The sequence below is a fragment of the Salmo salar genome, chromosome ssa13 (assembly GCF_905237065.1).
Source record: "Salmo salar chromosome ssa13, Ssal_v3.1, whole genome shotgun sequence".
NCBI lineage: Eukaryota > Metazoa > Chordata > Actinopteri > Salmoniformes > Salmonidae > Salmo > Salmo salar.
In genome coordinates, this window is record NC_059454.1 from 33,384,401 (window position 1) to 33,398,940 (window position 14,540).

The following is a 14,540-nucleotide window of genomic DNA, read 5'->3' on the forward strand; positions in this document are numbered from 1 at the left end:
CATGACTACCACAGCATTCTGCAGCGCTACGCCATCCCATCTTGTTTGCCCTTAGTGGGACTATCATTTGTTTTTCCAAAAGACGATGACCCAACACACATCGAGGCTGTGTAAGGGCTATTTGACCTAGAAGGAGAGTGATGAAGTGCTGCATCAGATGACCTGGCCTCCACAATCATCCGACCTCAACCCAATTGAGATGGTTTGGGATGAGTTGGAACTCAGAGTGAAGGAAAAGCAGCCAACAAGTGCTCAGCATATGTGGGAACTCCTTCAAGACTGTTGGAAAAGCATTCCAGGTGAAGCTGGTTGAGACAAAGCCAAGAGTGTGCAAAGCTGTCAAAGGCAATCATCAAGGCAAAGCGTGGTTACTTTGAAGAATCTAAAATGTTAAATATATTTTGATTTGTTTAACACTTTTTTGGTTACTACATGATTCCATATGTGTTATTTCATAGTTTGTATGTATTCACTACTATTCTACAATGTAGAAAATAGTAAAAATAAAGAAAAACTCTTGAATGAGTAGGTGTGTCCAAACGTTTGACTGGTACTGCATGTGTCACAGGGAATCACCTGGTGAACTAAGCTGGTGAACTAAGTAACATTCTGACCACTAGGGTTGCAAAGGGTCGGAAACTTTCCGGTAAATTTCAGAAACAAAAAAAGTTAGCTTATAAAAGTGAACCTTTTTTTGTGCGATACACATAAGGCAATTCTAGGTCTTGTGACATATTTTGGTTAAACTATCCCCAACTCAATGGAATTACAACCCTCAGCATGCACAGTGCATTCTTCCATCACATGTACAGCTGATTCTCAAGATCTTGCACACTAATGAGAGGCTATTGAGCCCACACTACTACACTGTCAGAGCCAAGGACTACATGCTTTCTGGTAAGTTTTGATTACAATACTGGGTGGGGTGAATATATTTTATACGACATACATACTTTTTTGTTAACTAGTAAATAGTAGCCTACAGCAAAGTGTGTTTAAATCATTTCTAACTTGTTAACAATTTCTGCTAGGTAGTTTTTGCTACCATGTGGGTTTTAGCTTGCTTGACCCTGCTAACTGAGGATTGTTAATTCACCTGTTTCCATACATGTTTCATTTTAAAACATGTATCTTACAAAGGAGTTGTTTATTCTAACTGCTTAACTATGTATCTGTACATGGAAATGTAATAGTTTTTTTTACCTCATCTTTACTGGAAAATGCCATGGGCACTATCTGATGTGTGGAGACATTTCACTGCAGCATGTAGAAGGAAAAGCTGTGTACATTTGCAAATACTGTGCCAAATCATATGTGAAGTATGCAACAAAAATGCTGTATTATCTGGCCAAGTGCATAAAGTTCCCTCAGCGCTCACAACAAGCAATCCCGACAAAAGTCCCTCTACTTCTATTCGAGGTGAAAATGATGAATCAGACACCTTATCGATAGCAACAGTCCATGGTGTTCCTGGAATCAGAAGTTTTTTGACTCAATGGAGGAAAGTAGTCAGAGAAACGCTGATGAATGTCTTGCTCGAGCTGTGTATTTAACTGGTTCACCTCTGATGCTCACAGGCAATGTGTATTGGTAGAGATTTCTGAATGTTCTTCGTCCAGCATACACCCCTCCAACCAGACATGCTTTATCTACTAATTTACTGGATGCAGAGTTCAACAGAGTTCAAGTGAAGGTCAAGCAAATCATAGAGAAAGCAGCCTGCATTGCAATCATCTCTGATGGGTGATCGAATGTTTGTGGGTAAAGAATAATTAAATACATAATCTCCACCCCTCAACCAGTATTCTACAAGAGCACAGACACAAGGGACAACAGACACACTTGTCTACATTGCAGATAAGCTGAAGTCAGTCATCAATGGCCTTGGACCACAGAAGGTATTTGCACTGGTGACAGACAATGCTGCGAACATGAAGGCTGCTTGGGCTAAAGTGGAGGAGTCCTACCCTCACATCACACCCATTGGCAGTGCTGCTCATGCATTGAATCTGCTCCTCATGGACATCATGGCACTGAAAATAATGGATACACTCTACAAGAGAGCCAAGGAAATGGTTAGGTATTTGAAGGGTCATCAAGTTATAGCAGCAATCTACCTCACCAAGCAAAGTGAGAAGAATAAGAGCACCACATTGAAGCTGCCCAGCAACACCCGTTGGGTGGTGTTGTCATCATGTTTGACAGTCTCCTGGAAGAGAACGAGTCTCTCCAAGAAATCACCATATCACAGTCTGCCGATATGTACAGCCCCATCAAGAGGATCCTCCTGGATGATGTATTTTGTGAGAGAGTGGTAAGCAGCCTGAAACTCCTGAAACCTATAGCAGTAGCCATTGCACGGATTGAGGGAGACAATGCCATCCTGTCTGATGATCAGACTCTGCTTGCAGATGTCAGAGAAGAAATCCGTACTGCCCTGCCCACTTCACTGTTGCTCCAAGCAGAGGAAACTGCAGTTCTGAAACACATCAAAAAGCGTGAAGACTTCTGCCTGAAGCCCATACACGCCGCAGCGTACATGTTGGACCCCAAGTATGCTGGCAAGAGCTTCCTGTCTGGTGCAGAGATCAACAAGACCTATGGTGTCATCACAACCGTGTCTTGCTACCTTGGCCTGGATGAGGGAAAGGTTCTTGGCAGTCTGGTGATGCACTTCCAAGCAAGGGCTTTGGGATGGAGATGCAATATGGCAGTCGTGCCAACATATCTCATCAGCCACCTGGTGGAAGGGACTTCGTGGATCTGAGGCTCTTTACCCTGTTGCCTCCATCATCTTCCAAATCCCACCAACATCAGCCACCTCAGAGTGCAACTGGTCCTTGTTTGGGAACACACACACCAAAGAACGCAAAAGGCTGACCAATACAAGGGTTTAAGAATTGGTGGCCATCTGGGCAAATTTGAGGCTTTTTGAGCCTGACAACGAGCCATCCTCAACAAGGTTGGAAAGTGACAGTGAAGATGAGGCCTCAGAGTCTGATATTCAAGAGGTGGACATTGAGGAGGTCCAGGGAGAAGATATGGAAGCCTGAGAGGAAGACAACCAAAGCTTTAGTTTCTAGACTATCATTTTACAGATGTATGTTGAAAACGTTTTTGGAAGATGCGATGGATCATTGGGGATCATTCAATATTCGCTTTTGTTGTTCAGTGAAATCATCCCATGTGAAGAGTCAACTCAATTAATTAAAGTTCAATTCGTAACTAAATTTTTTTTTTTTATTTCTATTGGAAGGATTTAATCATTTGCAATGTCTACTTATGATAAGGTAAAGGGTTTATGTTTCTGTCTCCATATGATATGGTAAATATATCCAATGCAAAAAACATCTACATTTAAATGGTATTAATATTAATGTGCATATATTTCCGTTAATTCCCATATATTCCCGTTAATTCTTATATATTCCATTTAATTCCCACGGAAAGTTTCCACCTCTGAATATTCCCCAAAATGTGCATCCCTACTGACCATGTTGAGTAAATCTTCAGAGGGAGCAGCATAAGGTGAGTGCTGTGATCAGTTTGAGCCAACCTGACAAATTAGTGACTTTTACACCTGAAAGATGGGACTGGTGGAACTCAGAGGCCAATTTATATGCACATGATAGATAACAGCTAAAACTTTTCAGTCTTAATCTGTCACAACGCCACAATAATCATGAGCAGTCGGCATTAAGACTGAATTTGTGTGGTTTGTGTGGCTGTGCCTGCTACTTGAAAAAGTATGCAATAGAGAGGTACAGTGTTTCTACAGTGTGTTTACTTATTTGAACACATTTCTGCAGTATATATCCTCGAAGCCTCGATGATGGGCTACTCATCTCAATCTGAACCAGGGAACATTTTGTACCCTGTGTGATGAATCGTGACACTAGCAGGAGCACCGAGGAGCACAGGCAGGGCAGCTATACTGCAGTTACAGTACAGCAATGGCTGAATCAGCCGCACAGTAATGCAGTGCAGTTTGTCAAACACAATATTTACAGTCACGGCGGATCACACTGACTTGTGTAAACCCAAGGCAGTTAGCCTTGGGTTTACATTCTGTACTCAACCAGATCACACACACATTCTTTGTAGGGCACTTGTCTAACATACTCTGTGTTGAAATCATCCTCTTAACTTCTTTAGCTCTGTGGCAAGGTTCAACTTTGAGGATCAAAAGTATGGGAATTTACAAGGATAATGTGCCGCAATAATGTATTTACAATAGCCTATACAAGAGCCATTTTACACCACCAAGTTATTGAGCATTTTCATTTTGAACCACATAATGTAAAATAACGTTCCAGTCAACTTAAGGCCTTCTAACACACTAAGTAACTGTGAATTAAGCATCAGAGGTAGGAAGGCCAAGTAGGAGTCTCCAGTACCAGCATCACAGATTTACTATAAGAGAGACCTTTAAATAATATTGCCAGTTCTTTTCATATTCTCTGTGAAAAGAGAACTCCTCATGCAGAGAAAAAGAGGACACACGGTTTGCCCTCCGCCTCCAGAAATGACCATTTCCTTGCCAGAGTAAAGGTTACAGCTGTGCAGAAGAGCAGGTGTATACACAGAGACCCGTGGGTGAAGAAAGAGCTCAGGGTCTCTTTGTCTACTGTCAGAGTCATTGCCCTGTAATTCTTTTGGGCAATAAGATCTATATCAGGCATAATAATCAGATGTCGTGACTCAGCAAAGGCATTAAATCTGTTTGATATGCTGCAGACAATGTTTCAGCCAGGGGAGCCAAGACAACACGAGAGTGAGAATCTACTTCACTGTTCGTACTATAACACTCACAATACTTATTTTTCTTCAGCTTTCAAGATGTCAATAGGCCGATGAGAAAGTAAGAGATGAAATTCCACTCTTCAACCTGCTGGTCCAGTACTCTAGATAACATCACTCACAAGCTATGACCCACCCATTATTATTGGTGTGATTCTCATTTCAGTGAGATCATAGGTCCGTCTACCTGTCTGTCAGTCTGGCCCTCCAATTAGCCTATGGATCCCTGGATCCTCCAGAGCCGGCTAAGCCCCCTCTCCTTCTCCGTGGCCGACGTGAGTAAAAAATGTACACGTGTTAACCCTCATAAGGCTGCTGACCCAGACAGCATCCCTAGCTGCGGCCTCAGAGCATGCGCAGACCAGCTGGCTGGTGTGTTTACGGACATATTCAATCGCTCCCTATCCCAGTCTGCTGTCCCCACATGCTTCAAGATGGCCACCATTGTTCCTGTACCCAAGAAGGCAAAGCTAACTGAACTAAATGACTGCCGCCCCGTAGCACTCACTTATGTCATCATGAAGTGCTTTGAGAGACTAGTCAATAATCATATCACCTCCACCTTATCGGCCAGCCTAGACCCACTTAATTTTGCATACCGCCCAAACAGGTCCACATACTATGCAATCGCCATCACACTGCACACTGCCTTATCCCATCTGGACAAGAGGAATACCTATGTAAGAATGCCGTTCATTGACTACAGCTCAGCATTCAACACCATAGTACCCTCCAAGCTCATCATCAAGCTGGAGGCCCTGGGTCTCAACCCCGCCCTGTGCAATTGGGTCCTGGACTTCCTCACAGGCCACCCACAGGTGGTGAAGGTAGGAAACATCACCTCCACTCCGCTGATCCTCAACACTTGGGTGCTCAGTGCGTGCTCAGCCCCCTCCTGTACTCCCTGTTCACCCACGACAGCATGGCCATGCACGCCTCCAACTCAATCATCAAGTTTGCAGACGACACAACAGTAGTGGGCTTGATTACCAACAACGATGAGACAGCCTACAGGGAGGAGGTGAGGGCACTCGGAGTGTGGTGTCAGGAAAACAACCTCTCACTCAACGTCAGCAAAACAAAGGAGATGATCGTGGACTTCAGGAAACAGCAGAGGGAGCACCCCCCATCCACATCGAAGGTGGAAAGCTTTAAGTTCCTCAGCGTACACATAACAGACAAACTGAAATGGTCCACCCACACAGACATGGTGGTGAAGAAGGCGCAACAGGAAGGCGCAACAGGAGGCTAAATCTCAGGAGGCTGAAGAAATGTGGATTGTCACGCAAAACCCTGACAAACTTTAACAGATGCACAATTGAGAGCATCCTGTCTGGCTGTATCACAGCCTGGTACGGCAACTGCACCGCCCTCAACCGCAAGGCTCTCCAGAGGGTGGTGCGGTCTGCCAACGCATCACCGGGGGCTAACTACCTGCCCTCCATGACACCTACAGCACCGATGTAACAGGAAGGCCAAAAAGATCAAGAACATCAACCACCCGAGCCACTGCCTGTTCACACCGCTACCATCCAGAAGGCGAGGTCAGTACAGGTGCATCAAAGCTGGCACCGAGGTAACTGAAAAACAGCTTCTATCTCAAGGCCATCAGATTGCTAAACAGCAATCACTAACTCAGAGAGGCTGCTGCCTACATTGAGACCCAATCACTGGCCACTTCAATAAATTGATCACTAGTCACTTTAAACAATGTCACTTTAAATAATGCCACTTTAAATAATGTTTACATACCTTACATTACTCATATAATATGTATATACTGTATTTTATACCATCTATTGCATCTTGCCTATGCCGCACAACCATCGCTCATTTATATATTTATATGTATATATTCTCAATCATCCCCTTTAGATTTGTGTGTATTAGGTAGTTGTTGGGAAATTGTTAAGATTACTTGTTAGATATTACTGCACTGTCGGAACTAGAAGCACAAGCATTTCGCTACACTCGCATTAACATCTGCTAACCATGTGTATGTGACCAATAAAATGTGACTTGATTTGATTTGAAAAGCTGAGCTCATTAAGAAACCCATATGGCTCTAAACTACACTACACACCACTATAATATGGTTATTATACTGTAGTGAAGCAGTTTCTAAATGTGAAATATAGATTTAAGAAATAAGGCCTGAGGAGGTGTGATATACGGCCAATATACCATGGCTAAGGGCTGTCCTTTTACGCACGATGCAACGCATCAGCCCTTAGCCATGGTATGGTATATTGGCCATATATCACAAACACCCGAGGTGCCTTATTGCTATTATAAACTGGTTACCAATGGAATTAGAGCAGTAAAAATAAATGTTTTGTAATACCCGTGTAATACCTGTGTAATACCCGTGGTCAGCCAAACGGCATTCAGGACTCAAACCACCCAGTTTCTAATATGTTTTAAATATTCATTCATTTGGGTGAATGTGAAATGTTGTGTCAAACATGCTCCCTTTTACAGGCATCCATATAAGAAATTATATTGGATAAACACAAACCACACCTAAACATACAGTTGAAGTCAGAAGTTTACATACACTTAGGTTGTAATCATTAAAACTTGTTTTTCAACCACTCCACAAATTTCTTGTTATAAAACTATAGTTTTGGCAAGTCGGTTAGGACATCTACTTTGTGCATAACACAAGTAATTTTTCCAACTATTGTTTACAGACAGATTATTTCACTTATAATTCAATGTATCACAATTCCAGTGGGTCAGAAGTTTACATACACTAAGTTGACGGTGCCTTGAAACTGCTTGGGAAATTCCAGAAAATGATGTCATGGATTTAGAGGCTTCTGATAGGCTAATTGACATCATTTGAGTCAATTGGAGGTGTACCTGTGGATGTATTTCAAGGCCTTACCTTCAAACTCAGTGCCTCTTTGCTTGATATCATGGGAAAATCTAAAGAAATCGGCCAAGACCTCAGAAAAAACATTGTAGACCTCCACAAGTCTGGTTCATCCATGGGAGCAATTTCCAAGCGCCTGAAGGTACCACGTTCATCTGTACAAACAATAGTACGCAAGTATAAACACCATGGGACCACGCAGCCGTCATACCGCTCAGGAAGGAGACGCATTCTGTCTCCTAGAGATGAATGTACTTTGGTGCGAAAAGTGCAAATCAATCCTAGAACAACAGCAAAGGACCTTGTGAAGATGCTGGAGGAAACAGGTACAAAGTATCTATATCCCCAGTTAAACAAGTCCTATATCGACATAACCTGAAAGGCCGCTCAGCAAGGAAGACTGCTCCAAAACCGCCATAAAAAACCCAGACTACGGTTTGCCACTGCATATGGGGACAAAGATCGTACTTTTTGGAAAAATGTCCTCTGGTCTGATGAAACAAAAATATAACAACTATCGTTGTGTTTGGAGGAAAAAGGGGAGGCTTGCAAGCCGAAGAACACCATCCCAACCGTGAAGCACGGGGGTGGCAGCATCATGTTGTGGGGGTGCTTTGCTGCAGGAGGGACTGGTGTACTTCACAAAATAGATGGCATCATGAGGCAGGAAAATTATGTGGATATATTGAAGCAACATATCAAGACATCAGTCAGGAAGTTAAAGCTTGGTCACAAATGGGTCTTCCAAATGGACAATGACCACAACCATACTTCCGAAGTTGTGGTAAAATGGCTTAAGGACAACAAAGTCAAGGTATTGGAGTGGCCATCACAAAGCCCTGACCTCAATCCCATAGAAAATTTGTGGGCAGAACTGAAAAAGCGTGTGCGAGCAAGGAGGCCTACAAATCTGACTCCGTTACACCAGCTCTGTCAGGAGGAATGGACCAAAATTCACCAAACTTATTGTGGGAAGCTTGTGGAAGGCTACTCAAAAAGTTTGACCCAAGTTAAACGTTTTAAAGGCAAAGCTACCAAATACAAATTGAGTGTATGTAAACTTCTGACCCACTGGGAATGTGATGAAAGAAATAAAAGCTGAAATAAATCATTCTCTCTACTATTATTCTGACATTTAACATTCTTAAAATAAAGTGGTGATCCTAACAGGGAATTTTTACTAGGATTAAATGTCAGGAATTGTGAAAAACTAGAGTTTAAATGTATTTGGCTAAGGTGTATGTAAACTTCCGACTTCAACTGTAACTGTATACTCTTTGAATAAACTGTATAGAACCTTTGCTTTAGTGTCAAGTTTTTATCTTAGATTATCAACATTAAGATATTTACATGTACACACACTTGTGATATTGAAAAGCTAACTAAATCACACCTAACCTTCAGCAGCATTACCATGAATGTGAAATAACAAGGGAAAAACAGAACTCATACCATTTCAAAATTCTCCTGTGAGAAAAGCTACATGGAAGGTCACAGTCTTTTTATGCATTGTAACCACTAAAACTATTATAGTGTCAAGGGTACATTGATAGATTGGGCACAATGTTTGTTGATACAAAAAATAATGTGGACACAAAGGTCCTCAGGTTCAGATGGTCACTACAGGATGAGAATTATATATATATATATTTAATTTAACCTTTATTTAACTAGGCAAGTTAGTTAAGAAAACATTCTTATTTGCAATTTACAATACATCCTCCTCTGGTACTCAGGGTTGTAGAGTGTAGAGGTCGACCGATTAATCGGAAAGGCCGATTAATTAGGGCCGATTTCAAGTTTTCATAACAATCGGTAATGGGCATTTTTCGACACTGATTGTGGCCAATTACATTGCACTCCACGAGGAGACTGCGTGGCAGGCTGACTACCTGTTAAGCGAGTGCAGCAAGAAGCCAAGGTAAGTTGCAAGCTAGCATTAAACTTATCTTATAAAAAACAATCAATCTTAACATAATCACTAGTTAACTACACATGGTTGATGATATTATTAGTTTATCTAGCTTGTCCTGCGTTGCATATAATCGATGCGGTGCCTGTTAATTTATCATCGAATCACAGCCTACTTCGCCAAACGGGTGATGATTTAACAAGCACATTCGCGAAAAAAGCACTGTTGTTGCACCAATGTGTACATAACCATAAACATCAATGCCTTTCTTTAAAATCAATACACAAGTATATATTTTTAAACCTGCATATTTAGTTCATATTGCCTGCTAACATGAATTTATTTTAACTAGGGAAATTGTGTCACTTCTCTTGCGTTCCGTGCAAGCAGAGTCAGGGTATATGCAGCAGTGTGGGCCGCCTGGCTCGTTGCGAACTGTGTGAAGACCATTTCTTCCTAACAAAGACCGTAATTAATTTGCCAGAATTGTACATAATTATGACATAACATTGAAGGTTGTGCAATGTAACAGCAATATTTAGACTTAGGATGCCACCCGTTAGATAAAATACGGAACGGTTCTGTATTTCATTGAAAGAGTAAACGTTTTGTTTTCGAAATGATAGTTTCCGGATTTGACCATATTAATGACCTAAGGCTCGTATTTCTGTGTGTTATTATGTTATAATTAAGTCTATGATTTGATATTTGATAGAGCAGTTTGACTGAGCGGTGGTAGGCAGCAGCAGGCTCGTAAGCATTCATTCAAACAGCACTTTCGTGCATTTGCCAGCAGCTCTTTGCTGTGCTTCAAGCATTGAGCTGTTTATGACTTCAAGCCTATCAACTCCTGTGATTAGGCTGGTGTAACCGATGTGAAATGGCTAGCTAGTTAGTGGGGTGCACGCTAATAGCGTTTCAATCGGTGACGTCACTCGCTCTGAGACCTTGAAATAGTTGTTCCCCTTGCTCCGCAAGGGCCGCGGCTTTTGTGGCGTGATGGTAACGATGCTTCGAGGGTGGCTGTTGTCGATGTGTCCCTGGTTCAAGCCCAGGTAGGGGCGAGGAGAAGGACGGAAGCTATACTGTTACACTGGCAATACTATAGTGCCTATAAGAACATCCAATAGTCAAGGTATATGAAATACAAATGGTATAGAGAGAAATAGTCCTATAATTCCTATAATAACTACAACCTAAAACTTCTTACCTGGGAATATTGAAGACTCATGTTAAAAGGAACCACCAGCTTTCATATGTTCTCATGTTCTGAGCAAGGAACTTAAACGTTAGCTTTTTTACATAGCACATATTGCACTTTTACTTTCTTCTCCAGCACTTTGTTTTTGCCTTATTTAAACCAAGTCGAACAGGTTTCATTATATATTTGAGGCTAAATTGATTTTATTGATGTATTATATTAAGTTAAAATAAAAGTGTTAATTCAGTATTGTTGTAATTGTCATTATTACAAATAAATACATTTAAAAAAAAATGTAATCGGCCGATTAATCGGTACCGGGTTTTTTTGGGTCCTCCAATAATCGGTATCGGTATCGGCGTTGAAAAATCATAATCTGTCGACCTCTAGTAGAGTGCCACAAAAGAAAGTAATCATCACATGAGGGGGAAGTGTGACGGGGGTCGGGAGACATGCTGCTTAGTTATTTGGGTAAATTCCGCCAGTTACCTTCCTTCACAACGGATGGTGAGAAGGAGACGAGAAAAAGAGAGGAAGAGAGAATAATTGATTGATTCATCAATTGATGTTCAGTATGACAGGTGTCATATCTAAACATGAAAATATCTATATCAAGGCTTCAATATATTGCACATCATTTTCGTGTTGCATGTGGCTTCAAGGTCGGCAGTTGTGCCAATCCAAACAGATACCCATTCTACTTCTTTTTTAGAGCAAGACTCAGAAGGATTTTTTCACTTATTGTACCTGAACTGATTCCGTAAGCTGATGTAAGTAATTCACCATAGAAAATTATTCAGTATCTCAGAGAAACCCTCCCAAATCTTTCAAACCATAAGGCTATATCAAACCACGTCTACTATAAACTAGGTGTCCATATAAAAAAACTACCAGAACACAGTCTCCCTCAATAACTACACTTAAATGCAAGAGGACAGACCATTTAACAAACTGAAGGCAATTCAAATGACTTGAATAAGAGACATACACCCAAATCTTATATTCAAGTTATGATCCAAGCCTTGGGCAATAAATAAAATAAAGACTTCTCTTGAAGACAAAGCTTGCAGGATATTGCACTCTACAATAAACATTCTGCCATCTGTCTTACAGTACAGCAACAAGGAAATAAACTACGGCAAAAGGCAAAGCCATTATGGCTCACAAATTAGCAACAATATTCATTGTTTTCGCTTACCCTAATTGCACCCATGAAAACAGATTGAAGGACACTATCAAACAGAAAAGTATATCCACAAGCCCTTGTGGGAACCATGCACGGGCTACTCCCTCTTCAAGTATTATTCAAGTATTATTTTGTAGTCCAGATCTGGCTTCTGTTGATGTATACATCAACAGAGAGAACAGAGGCCTCTGTTGAATTTCTTTGTTTTGGGCCGTCTTAGCCAGACCCAGTGTGAACAAGCCAGTGTTTCTCAATGGTGGAAAGATAATCCTGCAACGTTCCAGTTGAATGGCTTAGAAGGGGAGGGAGGGTAAAGAAGAGGATAGGAGAAGATAGGAGGAGCAATAGAATATACATGCATTGCAAAGATAGAAAGAGAGAAGAAGTTTGAGATTACACTACCTAGTAGGGTGTGATTATGTATTGATAGACTAGCTAGATAAACGTGCCAGGCATCATACATTTGTGTGTGAGAGAGAGAGGTAGGGCTGTGTTCTGTGTGTGTGATTGTGTGTACATGCAAAAAAGCTACACACAACTCTAGGGTTGCAACGGGAGGGTATATTACTGGAAACTTTAGAAGTTTACCAGTAAACTACCAGCATTTTGGTATCTTTCAAGGATTTTATGTAATTTATCGTAAGAAATCTAGTAGCATTTCCCTACACCCGCAATAATATCTTCTAAATATGTGTCTGTGACCAATAAAATAGATTTTATTTGTTACTTCAGATTTTGACTGGTGTTTGTAATTATCTCTGGCCCCCTGTGTGGCATTATCACATGTAAAAAATATGAAATAATTAAATAAGATGATTTTGTAATAAAAAAAATTGAATGACAAAGCTGTAAAACATTATCCTAAATATATACCATCAACTTGTTTCATTTGAGGGTTTCTGCATGAAATATCATTTATATTTTTGGGGTAACACATAAAAGATACACCATCGTAATAGGGCTGTTCGTGGCTCTTCTAAAGCCTTGAGTGACAACCACAACACACATGTAAACCTATTACAGTAATCAGATTTCAGAGTCGGGGTCTAACTTTATTCTCTTACCCCCTACCATCCCCCCTTCTGCCACTGATTAGAAAGGAAGCTGATTACCAAACCAGGTAGGTAGCTTACTCAAATACGCCTGAGCTCATCTATAACTCACTCGTATCCAAACAATGTGAATTCCATAATGGTGGTTGTCTGGCATCCAATAGCAACTATCTGCCATGTACTTTCTAGAACATGTTGGGTTCTTGATACACTCTACCTATCATGGCGGCTGCTATACAAAAAAAAAAACACTTTGAGAGGACCTTATATTGAGATGCTGGGAGGAAAGACACAAGGAGAGAGGAGGAAAGAGAGGCAAAGGCTTCTCAAGGGGAGAGAGAAGAAATTATAGAAATAAAGATAGGGAGGGGGAGAGTGGGGCTTCTGAGAGAGAGGGAGAGAAGGAGAGAGAGAAAGGGAGAGAGAGAGAAAGAAAGGGTGAGGCTTCTGAGAGAGAGAGAGAGAGAGAGACAGAGAGGCTTTTGAGAGAGAGAGAGAGAGAGAGAGAGAGAGAGAGAGAGAGAGAGAGAGAGAGAGAGCGAGGCTTCTGAGAGAGAGAGAGGGAAAGGGAGAGAGAGAGAGAGAGAGAGAGAGAGAGAGAGAGAGAGAGAGAGGCTTTTGAAAGAGAGAAACCGAGGTCTTATAACAGGGACAGAGGGACAAATCTTCCTGTGTCTCTGGAGTCTTAACAAGATCATAGAGCCCAATACTGACAAGGCTCAACATGGCTAAGCCTGTCCCAAGTGAGACTGGGTGGAGCAGGTGCAGAGAGCGCAGGAAGCTGTTGTGAGCAAGACAGTTGGTGAGCGGAATAGAGAGCGCCAATGGGTCAGAGTGGTAGCTAAATAGATCATGAGAGAGATGTGATTCATCTCCGGGGCGGGCGATGCCGTGACAGCGGTAGGGTGGAATAAACAGGCTGTTGAATGTTGCCAGGAGAAAGACAGCGCTATAGAGCTGGGTGCACGGTGCTTGCATCATCACAGATACCATGACAACCAAGACCATCAATAAGCCTGTCACGTGACAGAAGTTTGGAGGGGTCAGTGGAGATGAGATGAGGGTGGGAAGCTGGCCATTACACAGATCATGTCCATAACTGCATAGCACCTGCACTCTGGTGAAAATGAACAGGCTAGCTCTGTAAACACATCAGGCTTATAGCAGTGAGTGAGTGAGTGAGTGAGTGAGTGAGTGAGTGAGTGAGTGAGTGAGTGAGTGAGTGAGTGAGTGAGTGAGTGAGTGAGTGAGTGAGTGAGTGAGTGAGTGAGTGAGTGAGTGAGTGAGTGAGTGAGTGAGTGAAACAGGTGTTTGAAGAGGCAGAGTGTGAATGTGATAAAGAGAGTGAGCGAGATAGAGGAGGGGGCTTGTTGTATTTATCAGCATAACATGTCCTGCCGTGGGCCCTGTGCTCTGCTCTGTTCTGTTCTGTTTGCTGGGCCGTGGAATGATCAGTGCTGACGTGACCACCCAGATAGGGAGTCTACAGCAAAGTAAAACTGTTCCTATAA

The 14,540-nt window shown here is 41.8% G+C and overlaps 1 protein-coding gene across 4 annotated transcripts in view; it reads right to left on the reverse strand.

Annotated features, from left to right (window-relative positions):
* LOC106567295 (protein kinase C and casein kinase substrate in neurons protein 1) overlaps nt 1–14,540 on the reverse strand; it is a 76,624-nt gene that overhangs the window by 32,244 nt on the left and 29,840 nt on the right. Inside the window, exon 1 of one of the 4 annotated variants that reach the window (XM_014136439.2) lies at nt 11,990–12,243. The exons of the other annotated variants lie outside the window; for them this stretch is intronic. The gene's annotated coding sequence lies outside the window, so the exon portion shown is untranslated. Of the gene's footprint in view, nt 1–11,989; nt 12,244–14,540 lie in introns of those variants that run through there. 4 annotated transcript variants of the gene reach the window in all.